This window comes from Hesperophylax consimilis, chromosome 17 (assembly GCF_061612785.1).
Source record: "Hesperophylax consimilis isolate HC1 chromosome 17, BYU_Hcon_1.0, whole genome shotgun sequence".
NCBI classification, from domain to species: domain Eukaryota; kingdom Metazoa; phylum Arthropoda; class Insecta; order Trichoptera; family Limnephilidae; genus Hesperophylax; species Hesperophylax consimilis.
The window spans coordinates 8,822,039-8,836,678 of NC_142852.1; the positions used below are offsets into that span (position 1 = coordinate 8,822,039).

Genomic DNA, 14,640 nt, shown 5'->3' on the forward strand with positions numbered 1-14,640 from the left:
CAGATTAGAAAATGATGTAGTATTTTTAAGAAGTAACATAGCTATAGTAATAGAATATAAAAATGGAAATAGAAGTAGGAAAATTTTGAGACATGTAGATGAAATTGGTAGAAAATTTGGTTATAACATTGATAGTCATAGTAATGAAAATATAATAAAAGATTTATTGGATTTATTAAAACAAAAATTAGGCGTAAAAGCTAGTAGATTAAAAAGATATAATTATACGTATAATAAAAACAAAATAATAGATTATTCCAGAAAAATGATAAAATATTTTATTACAAACTTGACGATAAACAAAATATTATTTCGAATAATAATATTCCGTTGCCATCTGAATCAGATATGCGCGATTTTTGGACTAAAATTTGGAGTAAAGATATAAAACATAACGAGTCAACTCCCTGGATAGAAAATGAAGAACTCAATTTTTCATACATTGAACAAATGAGTTTTTCTAATATATCGGTTGAATTGTTAACAAAAATTATTAAAAATACTCATAATTGGAAAGCCACGGGTTGTGATTGGATACATAATTTTTGGTACAAACGTCTGACTACTTTACATCCTCTTTTGGCAAAAAATCTTTCAAGATTTGTCAGTCAACCTCAAAATTTTCCAAATTTTCTAACTAAGGGCATTACTTATATGTTACCCAAAAGCGAAAATATTAATAATCCCTCTCAGTACAGACCCATTACATGTTTAACGACAATATACAAAATTTTAACCTCTTGTTTAACAGATTTAATATATACTCATTTAGATGAAAAAAATATTTTATCTGAACAACAAAAAGGTTGTCGCAGAAAACATATGGGATGTAAAGAACAATTAGTTATTGATTCTGTAATTCTAAAACAGATTCAAACTCGAAAACGTAATTTACATACTTGCCAAAAGGCTTTCGATAGTGTCCCGCACTCGTGACTGATCAAAGTATTAAATATATATAAAATTAACCCCATTATTATTAGCTTTTTGGAAAATATTATGTCCTTTTGGAATATCAATTTACTTATCAATTAAAAAGGTAAGAAAATAGTAATACCGGGCATTTCAATTAAAAGAGGGATTTTTCAAGGAGACTCATTGAGTCCTCTTTGGTTTTGCTTAGCATTGAATCCTCTATCTAAAATGTTAATTAAAAGCAAGTTTGGAATAAAAGTTAAGGGTAATACAAGGGAGAGTAGTACAATTTCGCATTTATTATTTATGGATGATATAAAACTATTTTCGAATTCTGAACAAAATTTAGAGAAAATGATCGAGGTAGTTAAAAACTTTTCAGATGATATCAAAATGACTTTTGATTTAGATAAATGTAGAACGATCCATATAGAGAAAGGCAAAATTGTAGATGGGGACGAGAGTATATTTAGAAATTTCCAAATTACTAGTATGAAAAGGGATGAGGTTTATAAGTATTTAGGATACCCACAATCAAATAGATTAGACCATACTAGTATTAAAAATGATATTAGGATTAAATTTCAAACTAGGATCAGGAAAATTTTAAAATGCAATCTATCTGCTAAAAATTTAGTAAAAGCAATAAATACTTGGGCAATACCTCTATTAACGTACTCATTTGGCATAATTTAATGGTCCAATACAGATTTAGATAACTTAGAAAGATTAATTAGAACTACGCTAACAAAGTTTAATTACCATCATCCAAATTCAGCTATAGAACGAATTAATTTACCTAGAAATTTAGGAGGTAGAGATTTAGTCAAAATAACTTCTTTGAAACATAATCAGGTAGAAATGCTAAGAACTTTTTCCATAGGAAAGCTCATAGCTCAGAAATGCACAAAATAATTTGCAAGGTAGATAGAAATATTACACCTTTAAATTTATACGATGAGAATGCCAACATTTTTATAAATCCCAACCAAGAATTATTAGATTCCTGGTCAAATAAAATTTTACATGCAAAACACTTCAATTATCTCAACCAAACGTATGTTGACAAATTTTCGTCAAACAAATGGTTGAGTATTGGAGAGTTGAGCGCAGAAATAGAAGGATTTATGCTTGCCATTCAGGATAGAGTCATTAATACTTAAAATTATAGGAAGCATATAATCAAAGATACAAATCAAATTGATGATTTATGTAGAAAATGTTTGACTTTTCCGGAAACTATAGAACATATTATATCGGGATGTTCTATATTAGCACCGTCCGAGTATACATTTAGGCACAATCAAGTTTTAAAAATAATCCACCAAAGTTTGGTAATTAAACATAACTTGATTGACTGCCGTAATATAATACCATATTATGAATACGAACCAAATTCATTTTTAGAAAACGAATTTTATAAAATATATTATGATTAAACTATACTAACAGACCGAACGATTAGACATAATAGACCCGATATAGTTTTACATGACAAAATTAAAAAAATAACTTATATCATTGATGTCGCTATTCCAAATTCCTGTAATATTCAAAAATCTGTTAATGAAAAAATAAGAAAATACACAGATTTAGGAAATGAGATTAAAAGAATTTGGCATTCTCAGACTATAAAAATATTACCGTTCGTTATTTCGGCTACTGGCATTATACCTAGCTCTCTTATTAAAATTTAGGCCTATTAGATCTATCAAAAAATTTATATATAAAGATGCAAAAGTCGGTCATTTTGAATACATGTAGGATAACGAAAGATTTTCAAAATATTTATGTTGAGGGATCAGTAGGATTTATAGGCACTGTTAGAAGTTTTACCGAGCCGAACCCTCTGATATGAAAATATCTGGAGTCGGTGAATTTTTTTTTCCCATTTGATCTCTGGTGAGTTGACGTGTAGTTGTTCTTGTATTGTTTTGTATTTATTTTACTTATATAATGCACTTGCATAGTGTTGATTGACTAGCTGATCATTTGTGGAAAAGTGAGTGGAAGGGTTTAGTTTTTCCTATGGGGAAGATTTAACCCGGACAACAAAATCGGAAGCATTAAAAAAATATTGTTTTTTTTTTAATCAGCATACCAAATTTTATTTTTTTTTGATAAGGAACAAAGAAGTTTCAGATTTATCAGACGATAATGAGCATTTTCAACCACTGTGCTGCCCAATGCGGAAGGAATTGGATCGCTCGCTCGCTCTCCTTTGCACTTAATCAAGCAAGTGTGTTGTGGGGATCTAGTCCAGTGGTGACTCCAAAGTTATTTTGTTGTGGATAATTATAGATAAGATTTGTATAGGGTTTTTTTCTGGTCACTTTTGAAGAATCCGCTAGCCTTATACAAGACGCCTAGTTTGTTAGAACCAGTCTGATATACATACTTTTTTTTTATGTGACACCTCACAAGAGCGTTCCTGCCTGTGCAATGTACAAACACGGGAACTATGTCACCACCCGGTTGGGCGGCGTTGTGAGGCGGAATAAGGTAGGGGCTGTAGGAAGGGATTTGTTAATGCAGGCCTTGAAGAGGTTCGGATTATAGGAGGGAGGAAAAACAGATGCCGGTAGCTCGTTCCACATACGAGCCAACTTACACAAAAACGAGTCGTAAAAACGGCCCGTTCTCATGAAGCCAACGTCAACCGTGAACGGGTGTTCAGCTCGTGTCCTTCGAGTTTCGCGCACGTGCACCGGTGCATCAAGAATCAATGCTGCTAGCTCCTTGAAGCAGGCTCCATTGAAATACCTGTAGAACAGACACATCATGCCTACATTGCGTCTATGCATTTAAATACTCCAAGCATTTAAATGGAGTTTTATTGGGGAGGGTGCTTCCATCAAAAAACACCAAACAGTCATTGACCAAATTCAAATTCAAATTCAAAAAAATATTTACTGCATAAAAATACAGAGTACAAAGGGTATATCTTATAGGTTACATCCTATTTCTTCCAGCTAACCCAACAAATACACATTATATTACATAACCCAACAATTACATGCAAATGTCTGTAAATAAAAAACAGAGGTATTCATTTAAGGTATAGTGACATTTATTTAAAATAAATGTTTTTAGTGATGATTTAAATTTGAGTATGTCGGTTATTTGTTTGATGCTACGTGGAAGGTTTTCATATACTTTGACGGCCATGTAGTGTGGTCCTTTTTGAAATATAGTTTTGTTTGCTTTTGGGATTAATAAGTTTTCTGTGAACCTTGTAGTGTGTTTATGTGTTGAGTTTTTTTGTGGAAACTTTTCTGGAGATGATCGAACTAACAGGCATAACTCCATTATATATATATATGTCTATCACTGTCAGAAGTTTGAGATTTTTAAAAATTGGTTTAAATGAATCCCGGTGATCAGAGTTTGTAATTTTTCGTAGGCACCTCTTTTGGATGATAAAAACATCTTTGGCGTTTACTGAGTTTCCCCAAAAAACTATTCCGAATTTTATCATCGAGTATACGTATCCATAGAATGCGGTGATTACTGACTCGATGTTTAACATATTTTAAGGGTTTTTTTAAAGTTTTTATCTCTTTCTTTGCAAAAATTGGACACGCTTGGGTCTGTATTCATAATACAAGTTATTGTGTATAGTTTTGTACGTGCCTTTCGACTACCGCACTAGTGCCTTGCGAGTTTTATGGTAGTCGAAATTTGTGTACATAATTATACAACCTGTCAATTGTTAAATATACCGTTTTGTTAAATGCAATATACTGCTATGAGGAGATCTGTAATTGTTTTCTCAGTCAAGAGAACTTCACAAATTCTATACATCAACCTTAATTTAAACTGTTTTTATTTTAGCGACTAATTAAACATTGTACACCCAAAATATAATATAAAATATATGTATAGTAAATTGTATTTCTAAGTCTTTTTCACTAGGGTGACCTGTGCTGAGGCGAACTTAAGTAATTCATTTCTGTTTTATTAGTTTTCTATGTTTTTTTTCAGAGTTTTGTCATTAATCTCTTTCAGTCAGATTGTTATTCTTGATTTGTATATTTAAAATTTTTTATTCATTTAATAGCTATATATGTTTTTTTTAACATTTTTGTGTGTATATTTATATATATGTATAATAGATATTCATTATATTCGTAGTCCTCCTCGCTAGGAGATCCTTTGTTGAGGGGGACTAGGTTTTGGAAGTTTTCAGCGACTTCTGTAGTTTGACTTCATGTTTTGAGTAAGTTTTTCCAGAAACTTCTACGACGATGTTTTAAATATGCTAGTAAGTTCTTTATCCGGTAGTTCCTTAAGTCAAGATTTAATGTCCTGAATGTAGTTATTTTTTGTTTTGATTTGTTTGATACTAAGTGTGAGTTTGTTATATACCTTTTATATATAAAATTCATATTGAATATGATATTTCGAAGCGGTTCGAGGTGCATTAAGCGCTGACGTATTTTCGGATTTTTTTTTTAAATTCTTGCCAGTTTTAAATCTTACTAGATTAAAAGTTATTTGTTTTCCTTTTTATGTCAATCTTAATTAGTTGCGTTGCTATTTTTATATGGCATTCTGCATCACCGTTTGAATTTGCTGAAATATTAGTATTATTTAAATATTTATATTTTTTTACTGTGAAAACGTGATATTTGAAATATTTAATTAAATATTGATTGTTTTAAAAACCTAAATGAAATATTTAATAATTTTTATTGCATCTCTACAATTGCAAGGTACCTACCATATTTTCTGATGCACCTGCTGGAAATAAATAGCTTTTTCTTTTTTTAGTATATACATAATATTTACCTTTTCAAAGTCATCCGAAATGTCAATGACGAAGGACACTTCTGTTGTGTAGTCAAAGGGGGACTATAAAAGGTCTGAAGACAGCAAATCTGGCATCAGTTCTATCCTTCGATAAGACAACCAAGATGCAGTTAATCAATTTCTTCCTGGTGGCTTTTGTGCTCGTTGCAACAGCAGTGGTAAGAAAAAAAAACTTTATACCTGTTGAAAAAATGGAAACATAGATTATTATTTTTTTTTAATTGTAAATTGTGATAAAGCAAATTAACTTATTTTAAAAATGTGAGACATTCTTTAAGATAATTCATACTCATTATAAATAAACAACTCTGAACACTTTTGGTAGAAAGATCATCATTTTTCGATTTGCTGATATCAATGCTCAGTGAGTTGGACATTTTCTGGTATCAATGCTCAGTGAGTTTGACATTTTCTGTTATCAATGCTCAATGAGTTTCACATTTCTTGGTATCAATGTTCAGTGAGTTTGACAATTCCTGGTATCAAAACTCATTGAGTTTGACATTTCCTGGTATCAATGCTCAGTGAGTTTGACATTACTTGGTTTCAATGCTCAGTGAGTTAGACATTTCACAGTAAGAAAATAAAAATACCCACCTATATATAAATATACTACTGTAAAACTGCCCTGTTAAAACAGTAAATTGTACAGTGGTCTAGCGCAGTGAATTTGATAAATTTACAATATCGTATCGATAGGCGTAACTACCAATGATTTTATACCGATTTGCCGATAGTCAGAACGATATTGATAACTCAAAATATCAAAATTCGATATACGCTGGCAATACTAGCGTATCTCCTTATTTGATATTACTAAACATCAGACGGCTATGTACAAGTTAAAAATACTAATAAATTGACAGTGTCAAATTGAAATATCAACTATATTATAAATTGGCAGTCGGCATGTACTTTTTGACACTAAAAGGGGAGTTAATTAGTACATGTAGTCATTAGTCATAATACTCATGATTAACAGCTCTTGTTTCGCGGAATCAATTGGTCGCGTCTTAGATGAATTAATCACGTCTGTGGTTCTTTCAATTTCAGGAGCTTTGTTAGTTCACCCTCATTCATTATTGAGCCAGTTATTTTGCATAACAAACGACACTAACCAAAAAGTCTTACATTCTGAGATTATCTAAGCACTTCTATTAAATACAATGACAGAAGTAATATTCTTTCCTTTTTTATGTTTTAACTAGCTGCTTCATGTGGGTGTTTGAGGCAGATCCTCATTTAATAATCCGATATTCTATACTTAACTCACAAAAGTTGAACAACAAAGTTGGTGACAGAACCGATCCCTGTGGGACGCCAGCACTGATTATGAGGAAAAGGTGAAACCACGAGCAACCACCACCTTTGAATGAACTGTCTGATTACCATAAGTTTAGTTTTGTTTTTGTTGATCAGTAGTTCTAAATTGTGGCTTGCTTCCGTTTAATTATTTATTTCTGTTTACACAATTTCAGGTCAGCTCTGCTGGAATTGTCAGACCAGGCTACTGGGATGATGATTACAATGATTACCATGGCCACTGGCCATCCAGGTATAATAGATACAACTCGTACTACGATTACTAGATTGAGTACTAAGGATTGCCCACCATCAACACTATCAACAGAAGAACACAAACTTATTTTATGAAACCAGTTTATTCCATCTCATGTTTCAATGAGGTGGGCGATGAGCAAAATAATTTGAATAACTACGATGTTTTGTCGATGGGTTGAGTTCCGAAACTGTTGCCCAATATCTGCATAAAGAACATTCACATTCTTGAGTTTGTCAATCTCTACAACATCTACTAGATTGTAGTTATACTAATTTATATGCAGTACTAAAATAGTCAAATTGTAAAAAGATATCTTCCAAAGTGAGGAAATCTTGGCATGGAAAGACGTTCACTAAATTTATCATTTTCCTCGAATGTTGAATTTGTTAAAACTTGTTTTTTTTCTCATTTTTTAAAACATTTTGATATGATTTGACTCTTTATTAAAATTTTTAACTGAATTATGATTGTTTCTTTTTGAGTGCTTTCATCGAGATAAAAAGTCTCTTCTGTATCTGTCTGTGTAGTAAGTCTGTTTTTTTCTATTCTTCTTTTCGGCATGGAAACATTTGAAATGTTGCGTTCTCAAAATTCGCTGGATTGATAAGGAAACATTTTTGGAAGTTCAATTTATTTGAATAAGTTGTTTGAACTTCCAAACCTCCTTGTAATCTTTAATCATTGAAGATAATATGAACAGGTCTCAATGAGACATGAAATAGAAAAGGTAACAGTTTGATAATGTCCGTTTGATAGATTTCTCTCTTTTAACAAACGGGTTTCAATCCATAGAGTACAGGCGAAAGGTTGGTGTGCTCTCTTTGTTCTTTCAGTATTACAATGGAAGATGCACCGATAAACTGGCGTCGTTGATCCCTTCGGCAATGGTGCATAGTCGAAAAACACGCAAAACGCTCGCCCAACATGTCTGCATTGTTAACATTTGTCACATGAGAACAGGTCGTTTCTATGACTCGTTATTGAGTTCGACAACAGTTCGACTGTCTGCAATTTTCCGGAATTGTGCTTCCTTCCTCTCCTCAAAAATACCTTTCACACAGTATCCTTAAATATGACATACGCTCTAAGTGAAATCATTTTCATCATAGCCTCCTTTTTGGAGTTATAATTACACAGTAGAACTTGTTTTATAAGAAAACTGATTTTTTGTCTGCTTGTTGTAAATTGAATATAATTATATTATTGAACATGTAAAAGAAAAACTTTGATAAAAGGTAACCGTCGCAGCTGGGAATCAAACCCTGGAGCCCTTTGTTGCCGGGACAACACTGTACCAATTGAGCTATTGAAACCTTATTATTTTAGATGAACATAACGAATCAATTAAATGAAGAATAATCAATAGAGCTGAAAAAAATAAACTGAAAATGAATATAACTATAACAAAATGTATGAACATTGGTAAACGAGTAACACCAACAAAAATAGAAATATCGATAGACGGTGAAACTTTGAAAGAAGTGTTGCCGACTCCAAACTGACTCAAAACACAGATTGACAAAAAATGCTCACTTTTGTAAAGAGTTTCCAGCATTAATGAACCTAGTGAAATCATTTTACCACTCTTTAAATATTCTACTTTAGTAATCTATCCTTAGCCATCTGATAAGTTTGAAGAGAGTAATGAAAGTTTTATCTGTGTTTAATGATTGTCATCACATCACTTCTTAATAAAAAGTTTAACTGTATTTAATTGCATTTTTACCTGTATGTATGTAATTTGTAGATTTTGTCTGTAACGTAACTGAGTTTTTATAACTGGATAGTTCTCACGTAAGTGAGAATATCTGTAAAAACCCAGTATAAATAATTCATCATTGGCTGCATTGTTAAGCTCATTTTATGTAGCTACTTCATGTACATATTCTCAAATGTTATTGTGGTTTCATCAGTGAATGATATAAGTTTTCCACATAGTGCTAAATTAATTAAGTCGGAATTAAGATAAGTTAAAAACAAAACTGGTCCTATTTCAGTTTCTTGAGGGATTCCGAATTTCAAAGTCTTTGCTCAATGAGTTATTTAATTTAATATAATGATGTCTTCTTAGAGAAAGATAATTTTGTAACCAATAAGTAACCTCACTGACAGTGACAATATCGTTCAATTTATTAATTAATTTTGTACGTGAAATACTTTCAAAAGCTTATCGCAAATCAATAAAAATATCTGGGCATATACTATGGATATAATACGTTAAATATATAAAACTTTATAATTTCACCTAAGGTTTGCTAATCACGCACCTTTTTCAAATCCTGTGGGATTGCAGGATTTTTATTAAGCGATTTTAAATTAAAACTATGCGATATAACATTTCGTAAATAGGTTTATATTGTTCGGTTTTTCATTAATCTTTGATAATAAATTAATTATAAAAGAAGCACTGAAAAGGTAACATCTTAAGATATTTATCATTGTAAGAATTTTCGTATCAATAATCTTTGACACTAGTAACATTATAAAAGAAATACTGAAAAAGTAACATAATAAGTATTTACAAAACTTTGATAAAAAATATTAAAAATGTATTATTATTGAAGTCAATGTGAACTATTTTCAAATTAAAATTTGAAACAGAAAAAATATGAAAAGATACGGTCGTCCTAGATGCAACCGTATCTTATTCTGATACAAAACAATTAATGAATAAATTGAACCATACTGGCCTTGTCAGTAAGGTTAGATGTTGCCTACAAAGTTATCTAACTCAAAGATTGCTACGTACAGTAGTGCTATGGGTAACTTGCTACGTGCAGCCTACAATACTCACCAGACATTTTTGGTTATAATAATAAATGTGGAATCACAAACTTTATCCTGTACTGGAAGCGCAAATTCTTGAGGGGTAGTTACCCACAAGAATGTTTGTGATCCCAGGGTTCTCAGGGGGTTGGGTACGAAACCAGAAATGTGTCAGGTTACAATGTGTACTTTAGAGTCAAGGAAAGAAGATTTAGAGTAACATGAATGTATATTATTTCGAATACAATATAAGTCTACACACTCTACTGTATGAGTTATAGAGAAAACAACATAATAACAGTTAGACATAAGCTTACCCCCAAGTTTCCGACCACACTTTATCTATCTAGCTAACTAAGAAACATCCTACTCGAGCTGGAGCAGCACCTCCTCAGGCTGAGCTCCTAGGGGCTCCAGCCGGAGCAAGAGGAAGAGTCAGTTCCGCCTCCTGGCGACTGTCCGTGGCAGGAAATTGTGTAATCTGGCGACTGAGGAAGAGGTATCAGGTGCCCGCGGTCGCATCCGTGTATCCTGGCGAGGATTCCCTTTAGGTAAGGGCAAGGGCAGGGTAAAAATAGGCCTCCCCACGGCCCTGGTGAAAATGCGGTAGGCGTAGTGCCAAACCGCGAGAAAGAATACTATCCTTATGTTTCCGGGAACCGGGCACAATATTTTAAGCCACTGGCTTCTTCATCCCATAAAGGATGGGTCGGATTCATGGCAGATCACACCCGATAACACGTCTGACTCCGTTTGCGATTCATGATCCCGCGTGGTTACAATACTCGAACGAGCCACGGAACTAATTCCACTATGGAACTTCGTATTTACACCATTTATACGATTTTATTATGCAATCTCCGCGTATAAAATTAGACTTCGCCTCTCCGATTAAAGGGAAACCATTCCCAAACAATTTCACTCCAGAAAACTGTGACTGTCGTCTGCCGAGAAATCAGGCCCACCATCTGATTTCTCCGCAGGCAAGGAAGTGAGTTCTCCCGGAACTCACCCAGATGTCGCTCTAAAAACAATAGACAAAAACTAGAAGTTGCACTCAACAATACTAGGCCAGTTCCTACTTTATAAACATTGAGGCGGGTGGAGATGTAATGATGCAGTACTACATAAAAAAGTATTAATAATTATATAAAAAAAATATGAACTAGAACCGCATCATAACAAGATGTTAAGTTAAATAACTCGTACTTCTAATTAATCGTTCTAAGTTATCTAAATCTGTATTGGATCATTTAATTGTGCCGAACAGAAATATTGCATTATAAAATTTTCCTGATCCGAGATGAGTGCAGGACACTACTGAAAGTCTTTTGGTAGTCAAAATTGCAAGTATGTTAATTACGCTTTCCAGTTTTCATCTGTTTTAGAATTACAGAATCAATAACATAAAATTAACATTCAGATAAAATGTTTTTTTTCACCTAAATGAGTATATATTAAATCTGTCAAGCAAGAGGTTAAAATTATAAATATAGTTGGTAAACATGTAATGGGTCTATACTGAGATGGATTATTGATATTTTAGCTTATAGGCAACATTTATGTAGTGCAGTTGGAAAATTTGGAAAATTTTGAGGTTGTCTGAAAAAGTTTGAAAGATTTTTTACCAAAAGACGATGTAAAGTAGTCAAACGTTTGTACCAAAAATTTTGTATCCAATCGCAACCTATGGCTTTCCAATTATGAGTATTTTTGATCATTTTGTTAACAATTCAACCTATAAATTATAAAAACTCATTTAATCAATGTCTGAACAATTGAGTTCTTCGTTTTCTATCCAGGGACTTGATTCGTTATGTTTTATGTCTTTACTCCAAATTTTAATCCAAATATCTGATTCGGATGGCAACGGAATATTATTATTCCAGATAATATTTTGTGTATCGTCAAGTCTGGAACCTAATATTTTTTAATTTTTCTTGAATAATCTATTATTATATTTTTTGATATACTTATCTTTTTAAGCTACTAGATTTTAAACCTAATTTTTGTTTAAATAAATCCAATAAATCATTGATTATATTTTCATTACTACCACTATCAATGCTATAACCTGATTTTCTCCCAATTTATCTACGTGTCTCCAAATATTTCTACTTCTATTTCCGTTTTCATATTCTATTACTCAAGCTATCTTACTTCTTAAAAATACTATATCATTTTCTAATATAATCTGCCATTCTGGTTTACTATAACTATATGATCTATATATATATAAATAAAAAATCAAACGTTTCTTTTCCGTTTTAATGCTTGGTTTCCATGCCAAATAGAAGAATAGAAACAAACACCAAGAAATAAGTCCACAGACAGATACAGAAAAAAAACATTTTATCTTGATGAAAGCACTCAAATTGAAACAATCATAATTCAGTTAAAAAATTTAATAAAGAGTCAAATCATATCAAAATGTTGCAAAAAATGAGAAAAAACACAATAACAAGTTGTTACAAATTCAACATCCGAGGAAAATGATAAATTTGGTTAACATCTTCCCATGGCAAGATTTCCTCACTTTGAAAGATATTTTTTTACAATTTAGTACTGCGTTTAAATTAGTATAACTACGATCTAGTAGATGTTGTAGATATTGGCAAACTGAAGTATGCGATTGTCCTTTGTGCAGAGATTGGGCAACAGTTTCGGAACCCAACCCATCGACAAAAAATCGTAGTTATTCAAATTATTTTGCTCATCGCCCACATCATTGAAACATGGGATGGAATAAACTGGTTTAATAAAATAACTTTGTGTTCTTCTGATGGTAGTGTTGATGGTGGGCAATCCTTAGTACTCAATCTAGTAATCGTAGTACGAGTTGTATCTATTATACCTGGATGGCCAGTGGCCATGGTAATCATTGTAATCATCATCCCAGTAGCCTGGTCTGACAAGTCCAGCAGAGCTGACCTGAAATTATGTAAACAGAAATAATTAATTAAACGCAAGCAAGCCATTATGTAGATCTAGTGATCAACAAGGTCAAAGTAAAATTAATGCTGATCAGAAAGTTCATTCAAACTGGCGGTTGCTCGTGGTTTCACCTCTTCCTTAGAATCAGTGCTGGCGTCCCACACTAATCGGTTATGTCTCCAACATTGTTTTTGTTCAACTTGTTCGTTATTTTTTGTTTAAGCATCAACGATTTTTTGTCGTGTGTACCAATAGTGCTTTACACTGTTTTTCTATTGCTGTTCATTCTTGAAAACATTAAGAAAAACTTTCGATAATGAAGTAATTTATATTTTATTTTTATGTTGACCAATACATTTTCTATGTCGTTTGAAAATTGTTTGATTTGCTAATACGATTATTGGAATCAGAAAAATTAACCATATGTCTTCCGCAAATTTTGAACGTTATTCATAGTTAGTAAAAATGCCACATTCATTGTTACGCGAATGACAGTACAATGATAGAAGATGGCTTTTTGTTTGACAGGCCCCCAAATGAATACCCAAACTCCAACAGCTCGAAGGCCTTTGAAGAGGAGAATCTTTACTGAACCATTAAAATGGTCACCAGCTTGAACCGGAAACAAATTTACAGACAGACGAAATGCAAGTGGCAAAATTGTCGAGTTATATCAGTAAACTTACAAATATATTTATACATATCTAATGAAATATTAGAAATATTATTTAATAATTACTTTAAATTATTCGTAAAAATGCTATCCTGTACTGTTTTGTCGTTTAAGATGATTTTACACTGGATAGACGTTTTTGAATGTATTTGACTATGCAGATAGGTATATTAGTGTGTTTTCTTACCATTGCTGTTGCAACGAGCACAAAAGCCACGAGGAAGAGATTGATGAACTGCATCTTGATTGTCTTATCGAAGGGATAGAACTGATGCCAGATTTGCGGTCTGTAGATCTTTTATACTCCGATTTCAACCTCACACCAGAAGTGTCCTTTGTTATTGACATTTCAGATGACTTTGAAAAAGTAAATATGAAAAAAAAGTAATTTATTTCCAGCAGGTGTATCAGAAAATATCGTAGGTACCTTGCAGTAGGGATGCAATAAAAATTCATTATTTTTATAACATTCTACGTATAATTTATTTTTTCGAATATCGTGTTTTCACAGTAAAATAACATTAACATTAAAATAATAGTGATATTTTATCAAAATAGAACGGTGAGTAATTCTGCCATATAAAAAAATAGAACAGTGAGTAGTTCTGCCATATAAAAAAATAGAACAGTGAGTAGTTCTGCCATATACAAAATAGAACGGTGAGTCATTCTGCCATATAAAAAAATAGAACGGTGATTAATTCTGCCGAAAAAATGTAGAACGGTAAGTAATACTGCCATATAAAAAATAGAACGGTGAGTCATTCTGCCATATAGAAAATAGCAAAATACCTTAATTAGATGAAAAGGTAACATTATAAGTTGAGTAAGTATTCAATAAGTATTTTTAACACTTCGATAAAAAAAATTAGAGCTTACAAAATATTAAAAAAGTACAATTATTGAAGACAATGCGATTTTTAAATGTAAATTTTAAACAGAAGAAGATACGGGCGTCCTAGATCCGATAATTTTTTGT

At 32.1% G+C, this 14,640-nt stretch overlaps 2 long non-coding RNA genes across 4 annotated transcripts; one reads left to right on the top strand and one right to left on the bottom strand.

The window, feature by feature from the left end:
• Nucleotides 1-3,663: 3,663 nt before the first annotated feature.
• LOC149415923 (uncharacterized) lies at nt 3,664-14,001 on the bottom strand. Of its 3 annotated transcripts, none has more exons than XR_016303492.1 (4): nt 13,849-14,001; nt 10,410-12,985; nt 5,707-5,907; nt 3,664-3,678 (listed from the first exon to the last, which is right to left on the bottom strand). It is a non-coding gene; the product is annotated as an uncharacterized LOC149415923 (long non-coding RNA). The 3 variants fall into 3 exon arrangements; XR_016303491.1 differs by lacking the exon at nt 3,664-3,678 and adding an exon at nt 5,476-5,490; XR_016303490.1 differs by lacking the exons at nt 3,664-3,678; nt 5,707-5,907 and having other exon boundaries at nt 12,445-12,985.
• On the top strand, nt 5,759-8,801 carry LOC149415924 (uncharacterized). The gene is made up of 2 exons (XR_016303493.1): nt 5,759-5,885; nt 7,206-8,801. It is a non-coding gene; the product is annotated as an uncharacterized LOC149415924 (long non-coding RNA).
• Nucleotides 14,002-14,640: the final 639 nt, after the last annotated feature.